The following is a 15,693-nucleotide window of genomic DNA, read 5'->3' as shown; positions in this document are numbered from 1 at the left end:
TGGGAGTGTAGGGTCTCTCAGCTGTAGTTAGAGTTGGTATGGGAGCGTAGGGTCTCTCAGCTGCAGTTAGGGCTGGTATGGGAGCGTAGGGTCTCTCAGCTGTAGGTAGAGCTGGTATGGGAACAAAGGGTCTCAGCTGTAGTTAGAGCTGGTATGGGAACGTAGGGTCTCTCAGCTGTAGGTAGAGCTGGTATGGGAGCGTAGGGTCTCTCAGCTGTAGGTAGAGCTGGTATGGAAACATAGGGTCTCTCAGCTGTAGTTTGAGCTGGTATGGGAGCGTAGGGTCTCTCAGCTGTAGTTGGAGCTGGTATGGGAACGTAGGGTCTCTCAGCTGTAGTTAGAGCTGGTATGGGAGTGTAGGGTCTCTCAGCTGTAGTTAGAGCTGGTATGGGAACGTAGGGTCTCTCAGCTGCAGTTAGGGCTGGTATGGGAGCGTAGGGTCTCTCAGCTGTAGTTACAGCTGGTAGGGGAACGTAGGGTCTCTCAGCTGTAGTTAGAGCTAGTATGGGAACGTAGGGTCTCTCAGCTGTAGTTAGAGCTGGTAGGGGAACGTAGGGTCTCTCAGCTGTAGTTACAGCTGGTAGGGGAACGTAGGGTCTCTCAGCTGTAGTTAGAGCTGGTATGGGAGTGTAGGGTCTCTCAGCTGTAGTTAGAGCTGGTATGGGAACGTAGGGTCTCTCAGCTGCAGTTAGGGCTGGTATGGGAGCGTAGGGTCTTTCAGCTGTAGTTACAGCTGGTATTGGAACGTAGGGTCTCTCAGCTGTAGGTAGAGCTGGTATGGGAGCGTAGGGTCTCTCAGCTGTAGTTAGAGCTGGTATGGGAACGTAGGGTCTCTCAGCTGTAGTTAGAGCTGGTATGGGAACGTAGGGTCTCTCAGCTGTAGTTAGAGCTGGTATGGGAACGTAGGGTCTCTCAGCTGTAGTTAGAGCTGGTATGGAAACATAGGGTCTCTCAGCTGTAGTTAGAGCTGGTATGGGAACGCAGGGTCTCTCAGCTGTAGTTAGAGCTGGTAGGGGAGCGTAGGGTCTCTCAGCTGTAGTTACAGCTGGTATTGGAACGTAGGGTCTCTCAGCTGTAGTTAGAGCTGGTATGGGAACGTAGGGTCTCTCAGCTGTAGTTAGAGCTGGTAGGGGAGCATAGGGTCTCTCAGCTGTAGTTAGAGCTGGTATGGGAACGTAGGGTCTCTCAGCTGTAGTCAGAGGTGGTATGGGAGCGTAGGGTCTCTCAGCTGTAGTTAGAGCTGGTATGGGAACGTAGGGTCTCTCAGCTGTAGTCAGAGGTGGTATGGGAGCGTAGGGTCTCTCAGCTGTAGTTAGAGCTGGTATGGGAACGTAGGGTCTCTCAGCTGTAGTTAGAGCTGGTATGGGATAGTAGGGTCTCTCAGCTGTAGTTGCAGATGGTAGGGAAACGTAGGGTCTCTCAGCTGTAGTTAGAGCTAGTAGGGAAACGTAGGGTCTCTCAGCTGTAGTTACAGCTGGTATGGGAACGTAGGGTCTCTCAGCTGTAGTTACAGCTGGTATGGGAACGTAGGGTCTCTCATCTGTAGTTAGAGCAGGTAGGGGAACGTAGGGTCTCTCAGCTGTAGTTAGAGCTGGTATTGGAACGTAGGATCTCTCAGCTGTAGTTAGAGCTGGTATGGGAACGTAGGGTCTCTCAGCTGTAGTTACAGCTGGTATGGGAACGTAGGGTCTCTCAGCTGTAGTTAGAGCTGGTATGGGAGCGTAGGGTCTCTCAGCTGTAGTTAGAGCTGGTATGGGAACGTAGGGTCTCTCAGCTGTAGTTAGAGCTGGTATGGGAGCGTAGGGTCTCTCAGCTGTAGTTAGAGCTGGTAGGGGAGCGTAGGGTCTCTCAGCTGTAGTTAGAGCTGGTATGGGAACGTAGGGTCTCTCAGCTGTAGTTAGAGCTGGTATGGGAACGTAGGGTCTCTCAGCTGTAGTTAGAGCTGGTATGGGAACGTAGGGTCTCTCAGCTGTAGTTAGAGCTGGAAGGGGAGTGTAGTGTCTCTCAGCTGTAGTTAGAGCTGGTATGGGAACGTAGGGTCTCTCAGCTGTAGTTAGAGCTGGTATGGGAACGTAGGGTCTCTCACCTGTAGTTGCAGATGGTAGGGGAACGTAGGGTCTCTCAGCTGTAGTTAGAGCTAGTAGGGAAATGTAGGGTCTCTCAGCTGTAGTTAGGGCTGGTATGGGAACGTAGGGTCTCTAAGCTGTAGTTAGAGCTGGTATGGGAACGTAGGGTCTCTCAGCTGTAGTTACAGCTGGTATGGGAACGTAGGGTCTCTCAGCTGTAGTTAGAGCAGGTAGGGGAACGTAGGGTCTCTCAGCTGTAGTCAGAGGTGGTATGGGAACGTAGGGTCTCTCAGCTGTAGTTAGAGCAGGTAGGGGAACGTAGGGTCTCTCAGCTGTAGTTACAGCTGGTATGGGAACGTAGGGTCTCTCAGCTGTAGTTAGAGCTGGTATGGGAGCGTAGGGTCTCTCAGCTGTAGTTACAGCTGGTATGGGAACGTAGGGTCTCTCAGCTGTAGTTAGAGCTGGTATGGGAGCTTAGGGTCTCTCAGCTGTAGTTAGAGCTGGTATGGGAACGTAGGGTCTCTCAGCTGTAGTTAGAGCTGGTATGGGAACGTAGGGTCTCTCAGCTGTAGTTAGAGCTGGTATGGGAGCGTAGGGTCTCTCAGCTGTAGTTAGAGCTGGTATGGGAACGTAGGGTCTCTCAGCTGTAGTTAGAGCTGGTATGGGAGCGTAGGGTCTTTCAGCTGTAGTTAGAGCTGGTATGGGAGTGTAGGGTCTCTCAGCTGTAGTTACAGCTGGTATGGGAACGTAGGGTCTCTCAACTGTAGTTAGAGCTGGTATGGGAGCGTAGGGTCTCAGCTGTAGTTAGAGCTGGTATGGGAACGTAGGGTCTCTCAGCTGTAGTTACAGCTGGTATGGGAACGTAGGGTCTCTCAGCTGTAGTTAGAGCAGGTAGGGGAACGTAGGGTCTCTCAGCTGTAGTTAGAGCTGGTATGGGAACGTAGGGTCTCTCAGCTGTAGTCAGAGGTGGTAGGGGAACGTAGGGTCTCTCAGCTGTAGTTAGAGCTGGTATGGGAGCATAGGGTCTCTCAGCTGTAGTTAGAGCTGGTAGGGGAACGTAGGGTCTCTCAGCTGCAGTTAGGGCTGGTATGGGAACGTAGGGTCTCTCAGCTGTAGTTAGAGCTGGTATGGGAACGTAGGGTCTCTCAGCTGTAGTTAGAGCAGGTAGGGGAACGAAGGGTCTCAGATGTAGTTAGAGCTGGTATGGGAACGTAGGGTCTCTCAGCTGTAGTTAGAGCTGGTATGTGAACGTAGGGTCTCTCAGCTGTAGTTAGAGATGGTCGGGGAACGTAGGGTCTCTCAGCTGTAGTTAGAGCTGGTATGGGAACGTAGGGTCTCTCAGCTGTAGTTAGAGCTGGTAGGGGAGCGTAGGGTCTCTCAGCTGTAGTTAGAGCTGGTAGGGGAACGTAGGGTCTCTCAGCTGTAGTCAGAGGTGGTATGGGAACGTAGGGTCTCTCAGCTGTAGTTAGAGCTGGTATGGGAGCTTAGGGTCTCTAAGCTGTAGTTAGAGCTGGTATGGGAACGTAGGGTCTCTCAACTGTAGTTAGAGCTGGTATGGGAGCGTAGGGTCTCAGCTGTAGTTAGAGCTGGTAGGGAAACGTAGGGTCTCTCAGCTGTAGTACAGCTGGTATGGGAACGTAGGGTCTCTCAGCTGTAGTTAGAGCAGGTAGGGGAACGTAGGGTCTCTCAGCTGTAGTTAGAGCTGGTATGGGAACGTAGGGTCTCTCAGCTGTAGTCAAAGGTGGTATGGGAGCGTAGGGTCTCTCAGCTGTAGTTAGAGCTGGTAGGGGAACGTAGGGTCTCTCAGCTGCAGTTAGGGCTGGTATGGGAACGTAGGGTCTCTCAGCTGTAGTCAGAGGTGGTATGGGAGCGTAGGGTCTCTTAGCTGTAGTTAGAGCTGGTATGGGAACGTGGGGTCTCTCAGCTGTAGTTAGAGCAGGTATTGGAACGTAGGGTCTCTCAGCTGTAGTTGGAGCTGGTATGGGAACGAAGGGTCTCAGCTGTAGTTAGAGCTGGTATGGGAACGTAGGGTCTCAGCTGTAGTTAGAGCTGGTATGGGAACGTAGGGTCTCTCAGCTGTAGTTAGAGCTGGTATGGGAGCGTAGGGTCTCAGCTGTAGTTAGAGCTGGTAGGGAAACGTAGGGTCTCTCAGCTGTAGTTACAGCTGGTATTGGAACGTAGGGTCTCTCAGCTGTAGTTAGAGCAGGTAGGGGAACGAAGGGTCTCAGCTGTAGTTAGAGCTGGTATGGGAACGTAGGGTCTCTCAGCTGTAGTTGGAGCTGGTATGGGAACGTAGGGTCTCTCAGCTGTAGTTAGAGCTAGTAGGGAAACGTAGGGTCTCTCAGCTGTAGTTACAGCTGGTATGGGAACGTAGGGTCTCTCAGCTGTAGTTAGAGCTGGTAGGGGAACGTAGGGTCTCTCAGCTGTAGTTACAGCTGGTATGGGAACGTAGGGTCTCTCAGCTGTAGTTAGAGCAGGTAGGGGAGCTTAGGGTCTCTAAGCTGTAGTTGGAGCTGGTATGGGAACGTAGGGTCTCTCAGCTGTAGTTAGAGCTGGTATGGGAGCGTAGGGTCTCAGCTGTAGTTAGAGCTGGTAGGGAAACGTAGGGTCTCTCAGCTGTAGTACAGCTGGTATGGGAACGTAGGGTCTCTCAGCTGTAGTCAGAGGTGGTATGGGAGCGTAGGGTCTCTTAGCTGTAGTTAGAGCTGGTATGGGAACGTAGGGTCTCTCAGCTGTAGTTAGAGCAGGTAGGGGAACGAAGGGTCTCAGCTGTAGTTAGAGCTGGTATGGGAACGTAGGGTCTCTCAGCTGTAGTTAGAGCAGGTAGGGGAACGAAGGGTCTCAGCTGTATTTAGAGCTGGTATGGGAACGTAGGGTCTCTCAGCTGTAGTTAGAGCTGGTATGGGAGCGTAGGGTCTCAGCTGTAGTTAGAGCTGGTAGGGAAACGTAGGGTCTCTCAGCTGTAGTTACAGCTGGTATTGGAACGTAGGGTCTCTCAGCTGTAGTTAGAGCAGGTAGGGGAACGAAGGGTCTCAGCTGTAGTTAGAGCTGGTATGGGAACGTAGGGTCTCTCAGCTGTAGTTGGAGCTGGTATGGGAACGTAGGGTCTCTCAGCTGTAGTTAGAGCTAGTAGGGAAACGTAGGGTCTCTCAGCTGTAGTTAGAGCTGGTATGGGAGCGTAGGGTCTCAGCTGTAGTTAGAGCTGGTAGGGAAACGTAGGGTCTCTCAGCTGTAGTTAGAGCTGGTATGGGAACGTAGGGTCTCTCAGCTGTAGTTGGAGCTGGTATGGGAACGTAGGGTCTCTCAGCTGTAGTTAGAGCTAGTAGGGAAACGTAGGGTCTCTCAGCTGTAGTTACAGCTGGTATGGGAACGTAGGGTCTCTCAGCTGTAGTTAGAGCTGGTAGGGGAACGTAGGGTCTCTCAGCTGTAGTTACAGCTGGTATGGGAACGTAGGGTCTCTCAGCTGTAGTTAGAGCAGGTAGGGGAGCTTAGGGTCTCTAAGCTGTAGTTGGAGCTGGTATGGGAACGTAGGGTCTCTAAGCTGTAGTTAGGGCTGGTATGGGAGCGTAGGGTCTCTCAGCTGTAGTTAGAGCTGGTATGGGAGCGTAGGGTCTCAGCTGTAGTTACAGCTGGTAGGGGAACGTAGGGTCTCTCAGCTGTAGTTAGAGCTGGTATGGGAGCGTAGGGTCTCTCAGCTGTAGTTAGAGCTGGTAGGGGAACGTAGGGTCTCTCAGCTGTAGTTAGAGCTGGTTGGGGAACGTAGGGTCTCTTAGCTGTAGTTAGAGCTGGTAGGGGAACGTAGGGTCTCTCAGCTGTAGTTAGAGCTGGTATGGGGAACGTAGGGTCTCTCAGCTGTAGTTACAGCTGGTATTGGAACGTAGGGTCTCTCAGCTGTAGTTAGAGCTGGTATGGGAGCGTAGGGTCTCTCAGCTGTAGTTACAGCTGGTATTGGAACGTAGGGTCTCTCAGCTGTAGTTAGAGCTGGTATGGGAACGTTGGGTCTCTCAGCTGCAGTTAGGGCTGGTATGGGAGCGTAGGGTCTCTCAGCTGTAGTTACAGCTGGTATGGGAACGTAGGGTCTCTCAGCTGTAGTTAGAGCAGGTAGGGGAACGAAGGGTCTCAGCTGTAGTTAGAGCTGGTATGGGAACGTAGGGTCTCTCAGCTGTAGTTAGAGCTGGTAGGGAAACGTAGGGTCTCTCAGCTGTAGTTAGAGCTGGTATGGGAGCGTGGGGTCTCTCAGCTGTAGTTGGAGCTGGTATGGGAACGCAGGGTCTCTCAGCTGTAGTTAGAGCTGGAAGGGGAGTGTAGGGTCTCTCAGCTGTAGTTAGAGCTGGTATGGGAACGTAGGGTCTCTCAGCTGTTGTTAGAGCTGGTATGGGAACGTAGGGTCTCTCAGCTGTAGTTACAGCTGGCAGGGGAACGTAGGGTCTCTCAGCTGTAGTTAGAGCTGGTATGGGAACGTAGGGTCTCTCAGCTGTAGTTAGAGCTGGTAGGGGAACGTAGGGTCTCTCAGCTGTAGTTAGAGCTGGTATGGGAACGTTGGGTCTCTCAGCTGTAGTTAGAGCTGGTATGGGAACGTAGGGTCTCTCAGCTGTAGTTAGAGGTGGTATTGGAGCGTAGGGTCTCTCAGCTGTAGTTAGAGCTGGTATGGGAACGTAGGGTCTCTCAGCTGTAGTCAGAGGTGGTATTGGAGCGTAGGGTCTCTCAGCTGTAGTTAGAGCTGGTATGGGAACGTAGGGTCTCTCAGCTGTAGTCAGAGGTGGTATGGGAGCGTAGGGTCTCTCAGCTGTAGTTAGAGCTGGTATGGGAACGTAGGGTCTCTCAGCTGTAGTCAGAGGTGGTGTTGGAGCGTAGGGTCTCTCAGCTGTAGTTAGAGCTGGTATGGGAACGTAGGGTCTCTCAGCTGTAGTTAGAGCTGGTATGGAAACATAGGGTCTCTCAGCTGTAGTTAGAGCTGGTAGGGGAGCGTAGGGTCTCTCAGCTGTAGTTAGAGCTGGTAGGGGAACGTAGGGTCTCTCAGCTGTAGTTAGAGCTGGTATGGGAACGTAGGGTCTCTCAGCTGTAGTCAGAGGTGGTATTGGAACGTAGGGTCTCTCAGCTGTAGTCAGAGGTGGTATGGGAGCGTAGGGTCTCTCAGCTGTAGTTAGAGCTGGTATGGGAACGTAGTGTCTCTCAGCTGTAGTTAGAGCTGGTATGGGAACGTAGGGTCTCTCAGCTGTAGTTGCAGATGGTAGGGGAACGTAGGGTCTCTCAGCTGTAGTTAGAGCTGGTATGGAAACATAGGGTCTCTCAGCTGTAGTTGGAGCTGGTAGGGAAACGTAGGGTCTCTCAGCTGTAGTTAGAGCTGGTAGGGAAACGTAGGGTCTCTCAGCTGTAGTTGGAGCTGGTATGGGAGCGTAGGGTCTCTCAGCTGTAGTTAGAGCTGGTAGGGGAACGTAGGGTCTCTCAGCTGTAGTTGCAGATGGTAGGGGAACGTAGTGTCTCTCAGCTGTAGTTAGAGCTGGTATGGGAACGTAGGGTCTCTCAGCTGTAGTTGCAGATGGTAGGGGAACGTAGGGTCTCTCAGCTGTAGTTACAGCTGGTATGGGAACGTAGGGTCTCTCAGCTGTAGTTAGAGCTGGTAGGGGAACGTAGGGTCTCAGCTGTAGTTACAGCTGGTATGGGAACGTAGGGTCTCTCAGCTGTAGTTAGAGCTGGTAGGGTAACGTAGGGTCTCTCAGCTGTAGTTACAGCTGGTATGGGAACGTAGGGTCTCTCAGCTGTAGTTAGAGCTGGTATGGGAACGTAGGGTCTCTCAGCTGTAGTTAGAGCAGGTAGGGGAACGTAGGGTCTCTCAGCTGTAGTTAGAGCTGGTATGGGAACGTAGGGTCTCTCAGCTGTAGTTAGAGCTGGTATTGGAACGTAGGGTCTCTCAGCTGTAGTTAGAGCTGGTAGGGGAGCGTAGGGTCTCAGCTGTAGTTGGAGCTCGTATGGGAACGTAGGGTCTCTCAGCTGTAGTTAGAGCTGGTATGGGATAGTAGGGTCTCAGCTGTAGTTAGAGCTGGTAGGGAAACGTAGGGTCTCTCAGCTGTAGTTAGAGCTGGTAGGGGAACGTAGGGTCTCTCAGCTGTAGTTAGAGCTGGTATGGGAACGTAGGGTCTCTCAGCTGTAGTTAGAGCAGGTAGGGGAACGAAGGGTCTCTCAGCTGTAGTTAGAGCTGGAAGGGGAACGTAGGGTCTCTCAGCTGTAGTTGGAGCTGGTATGGGAACGTAGGGTCTCTCAGCTGTAGTTGGAGCTGGTATGGAAACGTAGGGTCTCTCAGCTGTAGTTACAGCTGGTAGGGGAGCTTAGGGTCTCTCAGCTGTAGTTACAGCAGGTAGGGGAGCTTAGGGTCTCTCAGCTGTAGTTAGGGCTGGATGGGGAACGTAGGGTCTCTCAGCTGTAGTTGGAGCTGGTATGGGAACGTAGGGTCTCTCAGCTGTAGTTAGAGCTGGTATGGGAGCGTAGGGTCTCAGCTGTAGTTAGAGCTCGTATGGGAACGTTGGGTCTCTCAGCTGTAGTTACAGCTGGTATGGGAACGTAGGGTCTCTCAGCTGTAGTTAGAGCTGGTAGGGGAACGTAGGGTCTCTCAGCTGTAGTTAGAGCTCGTATGGGAGCGTAGGGTCTCAGCTGTAGTTAGAGCTCGTATGGGAACGTTGGGTCTCTCAGCTGTAGTTACAGCTGGTATGGGAACGTAGGGTCTCTCAGCTGTAGTTAGAGCTGGTTGGGGAACGTAGGGTCTCTTAGCTGTAGTTAGAGCTGGTAGGGGAACGTAGGGTCTCTCAGCTTTAGTTAAAGCTGGTAGGGGAACGTAGGGTCTCTTAGCTGTAGTTAGAGCTGGATGGGGAACGTAGGGTCTCTCAGCTGTAGTTAGAGCGGGTATGGGAGCGTAGGGTTTCTCAGCTGTAGTTAGAGCTAGTATGGGAACGTAGGGTCTCTCAGCTGTAGTTAGAGCTGGTATGGGAACGTAGGGTCTCTCAGCTGCAGTTAGGGCTGGTATGGGAGCGTAGGGTTTCTCAGCTGTAGTTAGTGCTAGTATGGGAACGTAGGGTCTCTCAGCTGTAGTTAGAGCTGGTAGGGGAACGTAGGGTCTCTTAGCTGTAGTTAGAGCTGGATGGGGAACGTAGGGTCTCTCAGCTGCAGTTAGGGCTGGTATGGGAGCGTAGGGTCTCTTAGCTGTAGTTAGAGCTGGTATGGGAACGTAGGGTCTCTCAGCTGTAGTTAGAGCTGGTATGGGAGCGTAGGGTCTCTCAGCTGTAGTTAGAGCTGGTATGGGAACGTAGGGTCTCTCAGCTGTAGTTAGAGCTGGTATGGGAACGTAGGGTCTCTAAGCTGTAGTTGGAGCTGGTATGGGAACGTAGGGTCTCTCAGCTGTAGTTAGAGCTGGTATGGGAGCGTAGGGTCTCAGCTGTAGTTAGAGCTGGTAGGGAAACGTAGGGTCTCTCAGCTGTAGTTACAGCTGGTATGGGAACGTAGGGTCTCTCAGCTGTAGTTAGAGCTCGCATGGGAACGTTGGGTCTCTCAGCTGTAGTTAGAGCTGGTTGGGGAACGTAGGGTCTCTTAGCTGTAGTTAGAGCTGGTAGGGGAACGTAGGGTCTCTCAGCTTTAGTTAAAGCTGGTAGGGGAACGTAGGGTCTCTTAGCTGTAGTTAGAGCTGGATGGGGAACGTAGGGTCTCTCAGCTGCAGTTAGGGCTGGTATGGGAGCGTAGGGTTTCTCAGCTGTAGTTAGAGCTAGTATGGGAACGTAGGGTCTCTCAGCTGTAGTTAGAGCTGGTATGGGAGCGTAGGGTTTCTCATCTGTAGTTAGTGCTAGTATGGGAACGTAGGGTCTCTCAGCTGTAGTTAGAGCTGGTATGGGAGCGTAGGGTTTCTCAGCTGTAGTTAGTGCTAGTATGGGAACGTAGGGTCTCTCACCTGTAGTTAGTGCTAGTATGGGAACGTACGGTCTCTTAGCTGTAGTTAGAGCTGGATGGGGAACGTAGGGTCTCTCAGCTGCAGTTAGGGCTGGTATGGGAGCGTAGGGTCTCTTAGCTGTAGTTAGAGCTGGTATGGGAACGTAGGGTCTCTCAGCTGTAGTTACAGCTGGTATTGGAACGTAGGGTCTCTCAGCTGTAGTTAGAGCTGGTATGGGAACGTAGGGTCTCTCAGCTGTAGTTAGAGCTGGTATGGGAGCGTAGGGTCTCTCAGCTGTAGTTAGGGCTGGTAGGGGAGCTTAGGGTCTCAGCTGTAGTTAGAGCTGGTAGGGAAACGTAGGGTCTCTCAGCTGTAGTTACAGCTGGTATGGGAACGTAGGGTCTCTCAGCTGTAGTTAGAGCTCGCATGGGAACGTTGGGTCTCTCAGCTGTAGTTACAGCTGGTATGGGAACGTAGGGTCTCTCAGCTGTAGTTAGAGCAGGTAGGGGAGCTTAGGGTCTCTAAGCTGTAGTTGGAGCTGGTATGGGAACGTAGGGTCTCTAAGCTGTAGTTAGGGCTGGTATGGGAGCGTAGGGTCTCTCAGCTGTAGTTAGAGCTGGTATGGGAGCGTAGGGTCTCAGCTGTAGTTACAGCTGGTAGGGGAACGTAGGGTCTCTCAGCTGTAGTTAGAGCTGGTATGGGAGCGTAGGGTCTCTCAGCTGTAGTTAGAGCTGGTAGGGGAACGTAGGGTCTCTCAGCTGTAGTTAGAGCTGGTTGGGGAACGTAGGGTCTCTTAGCTGTAGTTAGAGCTGGTAGGGGAACGTAGGGTCTCTCAGCTGTAGTTAGAGCTGGTATGGGGAACGTAGGGTCTCTCAGCTGTAGTTACAGCTGGTATTGGAACGTAGGGTCTCTCAGCTGTAGTTAGAGCTGGTATGGGAGCGTAGGGTCTCTCAGCTGTAGTTACAGCTGGTATTGGAACGTAGGGTCTCTCAGCTGTAGTTAGAGCTGGTATGGGAACGTTGGGTCTCTCAGCTGCAGTTAGGGCTGGTATGGGAGCGTAGGGTCTCTCAGCTGTAGTTACAGCTGGTATGGGAACGTAGGGTCTCTCAGCTGTAGTTAGAGCAGGTAGGGGAACGAAGGGTCTCAGCTGTAGTTAGAGCTGGTATGGGAACGTAGGGTCTCTCAGCTGTAGTTAGAGCTGGTAGGGAAACGTAGGGTCTCTCAGCTGTAGTTAGAGCTGGTATGGGAGCGTGGGGTCTCTCAGCTGTAGTTGGAGCTGGTATGGGAACGCAGGGTCTCTCAGCTGTAGTTAGAGCTGGAAGGGGAGTGTAGGGTCTCTCAGCTGTAGTTAGAGCTGGTATGGGAACGTAGGGTCTCTCAGCTGTAGTTAGAGCTGGTATGGGAACGTAGGGTCTCTCAGCTGTAGTTACAGCTGGCAGGGGAACGTAGGGTCTCTCAGCTGTAGTTAGAGCTGGTATGGGAACGTAGGGTCTCTCAGCTGTAGTTAGAGCTGGTAGGGGAACGTAGGGTCTCTCAGCTGTAGTTAGAGCTGGTATGGGAACGTTGGGTCTCTCAGCTGTAGTTAGAGCTGGTATGGGAACGTAGGGTCTCTCAGCTGTAGTTAGAGGTGGTATTGGAGCGTAGGGTCTCTCAGCTGTAGTTAGAGCTGGTATGGGAACGTAGGGTCTCTCAGCTGTAGTCAGAGGTGGTATTGGAGCGTAGGGTCTCTCAGCTGTAGTTAGAGCTGGTATGGGAACGTAGGGTCTCTCAGCTGTAGTCAGAGGTGGTATGGGAGCGTAGGGTCTCTCAGCTGTAGTTAGAGCTGGTATGGGAACGTAGGGTCTCTCAGCTGTAGTCAGAGGTGGTGTTGGAGCGTAGGGTCTCTCAGCTGTAGTTAGAGCTGGTATGGGAACGTAGGGTCTCTCAGCTGTAGTTAGAGCTGGTATGGAAACATAGGGTCTCTCAGCTGTAGTTAGAGCTGGTAGGGGAGCGTAGGGTCTCTCAGCTGTAGTTAGAGCTGGTAGGGGAACGTAGGGTCTCTCAGCTGTAGTTAGAGCTGGTATGGGAACGTAGGGTCTCTCAGCTGTAGTCAGAGGTGGTATTGGAACGTAGGGTCTCTCAGCTGTAGTCAGAGGTGGTATGGGAGCGTAGGGTCTCTCAGCTGTAGTTAGAGCTGGTATGGGAACGTAGTGTCTCTCAGCTGTAGTTAGAGCTGGTATGGGAACGTAGGGTCTCTCAGCTGTAGTTGCAGATGGTAGGGGAACGTAGGGTCTCTCAGCTGTAGTTAGAGCTGGTATGGAAACATAGGGTCTCTCAGCTGTAGTTGGAGCTGGTAGGGAAACGTAGGGTCTCTCAGCTGTAGTTAGAGCTGGTAGGGAAACGTAGGGTCTCTCAGCTGTAGTTGGAGCTGGTATGGGAGCGTAGGGTCTCTCAGCTGTAGTTAGAGCTGGTAGGGGAACGTAGGGTCTCTCAGCTGTAGTTGCAGATGGTAGGGGAACGTAGTGTCTCTCAGCTGTAGTTAGAGCTGGTATGGGAACGTAGGGTCTCTCAGCTGTAGTTGCAGATGGTAGGGGAACGTAGGGTCTCTCAGCTGTAGTTACAGCTGGTATGGGAACGTAGGGTCTCTCAGCTGTAGTTAGAGCTGGTAGGGGAACGTAGGGTCTCAGCTGTAGTTACAGCTGGTATGGGAACGTAGGGTCTCTCAGCTGTAGTTAGAGCTGGTAGGGTAACGTAGGGTCTCTCAGCTGTAGTTACAGCTGGTATGGGAACGTAGGGTCTCTCAGCTGTAGTTAGAGCTGGTATGGGAACGTAGGGTCTCTCAGCTGTAGTTAGAGCAGGTAGGGGAACGTAGGGTCTCTCAGCTGTAGTTAGAGCTGGTATGGGAACGTAGGGTCTCTCAGCTGTAGTTAGAGCTGGTATTGGAACGTAGGGTCTCTCAGCTGTAGTTAGAGCTGGTAGGGGAGCGTAGGGTCTCAGCTGTAGTTGGAGCTCGTATGGGAACGTAGGGTCTCTCAGCTGTAGTTAGAGCTGGTATGGGATAGTAGGGTCTCAGCTGTAGTTAGAGCTGGTAGGGAAACGTAGGGTCTCTCAGCTGTAGTTAGAGCTGGTAGGGGAACGTAGGGTCTCTCAGCTGTAGTTAGAGCTGGTATGGGAACGTAGGGTCTCTCAGCTGTAGTTAGAGCAGGTAGGGGAACGAAGGGTCTCTCAGCTGTAGTTAGAGCTGGAAGGGGAACGTAGGGTCTCTCAGCTGTAGTTGGAGCTGGTATGGGAACGTAGGGTCTCTCAGCTGTAGTTGGAGCTGGTATGGAAACGTAGGGTCTCTCAGCTGTAGTTACAGCTGGTAGGGGAGCTTAGGGTCTCTCAGCTGTAGTTACAGCAGGTAGGGGAGCTTAGGGTCTCTCAGCTGTAGTTAGGGCTGGATGGGGAACGTAGGGTCTCTCAGCTGTAGTTGGAGCTGGTATGGGAACGTAGGGTCTCTCAGCTGTAGTTAGAGCTGGTATGGGAGCGTAGGGTCTCAGCTGTAGTTAGAGCTCGTATGGGAACGTTGGGTCTCTCAGCTGTAGTTACAGCTGGTATGGGAACGTAGGGTCTCTCAGCTGTAGTTAGAGCTGGTAGGGGAACGTAGGGTCTCTCAGCTGTAGTTAGAGCTCGTATGGGAGCGTAGGGTCTCAGCTGTAGTTAGAGCTCGTATGGGAACGTTGGGTCTCTCAGCTGTAGTTACAGCTGGTATGGGAACGTAGGGTCTCTCAGCTGTAGTTAGAGCTGGTTGGGGAACGTAGGGTCTCTTAGCTGTAGTTAGAGCTGGTAGGGGAACGTAGGGTCTCTCAGCTTTAGTTAAAGCTGGTAGGGGAACGTAGGGTCTCTTAGCTGTAGTTAGAGCTGGATGGGGAACGTAGGGTCTCTCAGCTGTAGTTAGAGCGGGTATGGGAGCGTAGGGTTTCTCAGCTGTAGTTAGAGCTAGTATGGGAACGTAGGGTCTCTCAGCTGTAGTTAGAGCTGGTATGGGAACGTAGGGTCTCTCAGCTGCAGTTAGGGCTGGTATGGGAGCGTAGGGTTTCTCAGCTGTAGTTAGTGCTAGTATGGGAACGTAGGGTCTCTCAGCTGTAGTTAGAGCTGGTAGGGGAACGTAGGGTCTCTTAGCTGTAGTTAGAGCTGGATGGGGAACGTAGGGTCTCTCAGCTGCAGTTAGGGCTGGTATGGGAGCGTAGGGTCTCTTAGCTGTAGTTAGAGCTGGTATGGGAACGTAGGGTCTCTCAGCTGTAGTTAGAGCTGGTATGGGAGCGTAGGGTCTCTCAGCTGTAGTTAGAGCTGGTATGGGAACGTAGGGTCTCTCAGCTGTAGTTAGAGCTGGTATGGGAACGTAGGGTCTCTAAGCTGTAGTTGGAGCTGGTATGGGAACGTAGGGTCTCTCAGCTGTAGTTAGAGCTGGTATGGGAGCGTAGGGTCTCAGCTGTAGTTAGAGCTGGTAGGGAAACGTAGGGTCTCTCAGCTGTAGTTACAGCTGGTATGGGAACGTAGGGTCTCTCAGCTGTAGTTAGAGCTCGCATGGGAACGTTGGGTCTCTCAGCTGTAGTTAGAGCTGGTTGGGGAACGTAGGGTCTCTTAGCTGTAGTTAGAGCTGGTAGGGGAACGTAGGGTCTCTCAGCTTTAGTTAAAGCTGGTAGGGGAACGTAGGGTCTCTTAGCTGTAGTTAGAGCTGGATGGGGAACGTAGGGTCTCTCAGCTGCAGTTAGGGCTGGTATGGGAGCGTAGGGTTTCTCAGCTGTAGTTAGAGCTAGTATGGGAACGTAGGGTCTCTCAGCTGTAGTTAGAGCTGGTATGGGAGCGTAGGGTTTCTCATCTGTAGTTAGTGCTAGTATGGGAACGTAGGGTCTCTCAGCTGTAGTTAGAGCTGGTATGGGAGCGTAGGGTTTCTCAGCTGTAGTTAGTGCTAGTATGGGAACGTAGGGTCTCTCACCTGTAGTTAGTGCTAGTATGGGAACGTACGGTCTCTTAGCTGTAGTTAGAGCTGGATGGGGAACGTAGGGTCTCTCAGCTGCAGTTAGGGCTGGTATGGGAGCGTAGGGTCTCTTAGCTGTAGTTAGAGCTGGTATGGGAACGTAGGGTCTCTCAGCTGTAGTTACAGCTGGTATTGGAACGTAGGGTCTCTCAGCTGTAGTTAGAGCTGGTATGGGAACGTAGGGTCTCTCAGCTGTAGTTAGAGCTGGTATGGGAGCGTAGGGTCTCTCAGCTGTAGTTAGGGCTGGTAGGGGAGCTTAGGGTCTCTCAGCTGTAGTTGGAGCTGGTATGGGAGCATAGGGTCTCTCAGCTGTAGTTAGAGCTGGTAGGGGAATGTAGGGTCTCTCAGCTGTAGTTAGAGCTGGTATGGGAACGTAGGGTCTCTCAGCTGTAGTTAGAGCTGGTTGGGGAACGTAGGGTCTCTCAGCTGCAGTTAGAGCTGGTTGGGGAACGTAGGGTCTCTCAGCTGTAGTTAGAGCAGGTATGGGAACGTAGGGTCTCTCAGCTGTAGTTAGAGCTGGTATGGGAACGTAGGGTCTCTCATCTGTAGTTGGAGCTGGTATTGGAACGTAGGGTCTCTCAGCTGTAGTTAGAGGTGGTAGGGGAACGTAGGGTCTCTCAGCTGTAGCTAGAGATGGCAGGGGAACGTAGGGTCTCTCAGCTGTAGTTACAGCTGGTATGGGAACGTAGGGTCTCTCAGCTGCAGTTAGAGCTGGT

This window comes from Lissotriton helveticus, chromosome 5_1, assembly GCF_964261635.1.
Source record: "Lissotriton helveticus chromosome 5_1, aLisHel1.1, whole genome shotgun sequence".
NCBI classification, from domain to species: Eukaryota; Metazoa; Chordata; class Amphibia; order Caudata; family Salamandridae; genus Lissotriton; species Lissotriton helveticus.
The sequence above is the reverse complement of the archived record's forward strand: the minus strand, read 5'-3'. Positions refer to the sequence as shown.